The 2609-nt window shown below is 29.1% G+C and overlaps 1 protein-coding gene across 1 annotated transcript in view; it reads right to left on the bottom strand.

The window, feature by feature from the left end:
* Nucleotides 1-2609, bottom strand: part of LOC106789229 (heparan sulfate 2-O-sulfotransferase pipe) — an 18464-nt gene that overhangs the window by 14429 nt on the left and 1426 nt on the right. The gene's annotated exons all lie outside the window — the stretch shown is intronic.

Genomic DNA, 2609 nt, shown 5'->3' with positions numbered 1-2609 from the left:
GGGTGGGGGGGTTAGAGGTTGGTTAAATTGTGTTAATCATTACACATAGGAAGACAATAGTGATATTTCGTATACTGGGTCGGTTGAACGAACAAAAAAAAAAAAAGAAAAAAATTCTACAGAATAAAATGTATGAACATAATAACAGATAATGAACACCTATCTCCTAATTAGTAATTAAAACGGCAAGGTAAGGTAATGTATCGGTAGTTGCGGTCATAAATAGAGGTCATACGCTTGGTCTAACTGTAATGAATTTAATACTTAGTTAGTTAAGAGAACGGCAAAGTAACTAACGATTTGCATTCGTGAAACTATTAATTGCATCTATCCACAAGTAACTTAACCAGGTGAGATGTGAGAGAATTTTATTTCAGTATCTATTAATGAATAGGAAAAAAAAAAAGAAAAAAAAAGAAGAAGAAGAATCTTCTCAAGGAATAAACTTGATATAATCCTATAAAGAGTACGTGATGGTTTTGATAGAAACCAACTTTCTGATCGAATATCGCTTAAACCGGTACGGAAGAATCGAAAGATGCGTTTATCGATCATTAAACGTTTCCTGTGAAAGGCTTTCCTTTTAAAAAAGAAACGTCAAACAGGAACACACCTATGCACCGTTGGTAAATGTATTAGTATGGGTGCAGTACATGTTTCCTTTTTTTTTTATTTTCATCAAAAGAAAAACCACTTACTTTCACCATTATCGTATTTCTGTATTCCTACGTAAAATATATTATATTATGTGTTATATATATGTATATATATATGAGATGTATATACGTAGTACGTAATATATGAAATATATACGGAAATACACATGAGTAAATATATATTATTAATATCGTATTATTTTATAGTATTTTTAATATATCATTCGTGTGTATAGTTATATTAATTTAATTTATATTGATTTATATTATTATATAATTATTTTTATTTTATATTATTTTATGTATTGTATATAAAGTTATTTTTAATTATTTCTACAATAATTTTGTAAACGGATAGTTTAAGCCTATAAATAAATAAATAAATAAATAAAAATAATAATGATTATTATTTAATAATATATATTTATTTAAATTTTCACAAAATATTATTTTACTTGTCGCTGGCGAACAAAGGGCACAAGTACTTTTAAAAACAAACAACTAAAATTAAATTAAATTAAAGTACACTCCTTTTCCTACGTGTAGAATATTTTTTCGAGTTATAAATCGATTTGCAAAAGTTCAGAAATTGTCAGAGAATGCAATGCTGTACATTTTTTCTACTTTGCCATTTTTTTAAAAAGTTTTGGTAAATATTTTTTATACTTAGAGTGAATAGATTTTTATGAAACTTATATTAAATTAAAGTACACTCTTTTATCTACAAGTTGAATACTCATTTGAGTTATAAATCAATCTGCAAAGGTTCATAAAATGGCAAAGAAAAGTTGGCGAATCAATCATTGTTCACATTGCCTAAAGCCAGCCATTGTTCACATTACTTGACAAGGTTTCTAACCTCCTCCAGCAATGCTTATTGCAATTTAAAATGAATCAAAAACATATAAACTTTTATTTAAATTATTTTCTTGTCAGGTTATATCACAAGTACTTGAAAAATCTTGACTAGAATTATATGGGACACCCTGTATAAACTAATTGCTAAAGTGTATATATAATCATGTAAGAGCATATAAAAACACGTTTTAAATTATACCTAACCTCAAAAGTGTAAATTTTCTCACGAACATTCGCTAAAAAAGTAATATAATTAATAGAAAAAAAAAAAAAACTGGTTTAAAATATAGTAATTACATTAAAAATATAGTAGTCAACGAGTAGTCTAGTATTTGAATCGTATAAATTAAACGAATCTCTAACGGCCAAACAAAACAGTGATGATAAACTTATTCTAATTAATGTTTCCTATTTTCTTTTTTTTTAAACGATACTAACGGATATATATCGATTCACTTTTTGTTGTCTTTAGATAGATTAAATCTATTATTAGTTAGTTATAACATATCGAGAATTAACATAACTCGAATATAGAATATTAAATGAGTTAGTTTGTTTCTAAATGAGAAGTTACGTTCCGATGAAGCGAAACGAGTATTAAAGGTACACAAAAGGAAAGGGGAACGGGGTTTGGGGGGTTGTGGCGGCGGGGGAAGGGGGGATGAGAGTTGGAAGTTTAGGGGTGGGGAAGGAAAAGGTAAGAAAAACGGGGATGGAGACTCACTCACCACTACCGGCGTCTCTTGAACTTGTCTGAGTCCTTCGTACGTTCACTCTCACACCTTGACCTTCCTCAAGCGGGAAGTCGAGACTCACGTTTACCATTACAAAGAATATTCCTTGCCGTACCTTGTAATCAAGTGCCAAGGAAGTGGCAAACAAGTGCCGTGCAACTACCATTTTCATTTTGTTTTTCTATCCTAATTTTTTGTTCTAGACCACACCGAATATATACCATTTTCTAATTTATTTCAATTATGTCTATAATATGATATATGGATTTCTGAAGAAGTATTGGAAGTTTAGGGATCAAGTTTGTTAAGTGGGTTTGACATATTGATGGGAATACTTTATTATTCTTTTCTAGTATTTTGT

Source organism: Polistes canadensis, unplaced genomic scaffold, assembly GCF_001313835.1.
Source record: "Polistes canadensis isolate GaletaPanama2010 unplaced genomic scaffold, ASM131383v1 scaffold_172, whole genome shotgun sequence".
In the NCBI taxonomy this organism is placed as follows: domain Eukaryota; kingdom Metazoa; phylum Arthropoda; class Insecta; order Hymenoptera; family Vespidae; genus Polistes; species Polistes canadensis.
The sequence above is the reverse complement of the archived record's forward strand: the minus strand, read 5'-3'. Positions and strand labels throughout refer to the sequence as shown.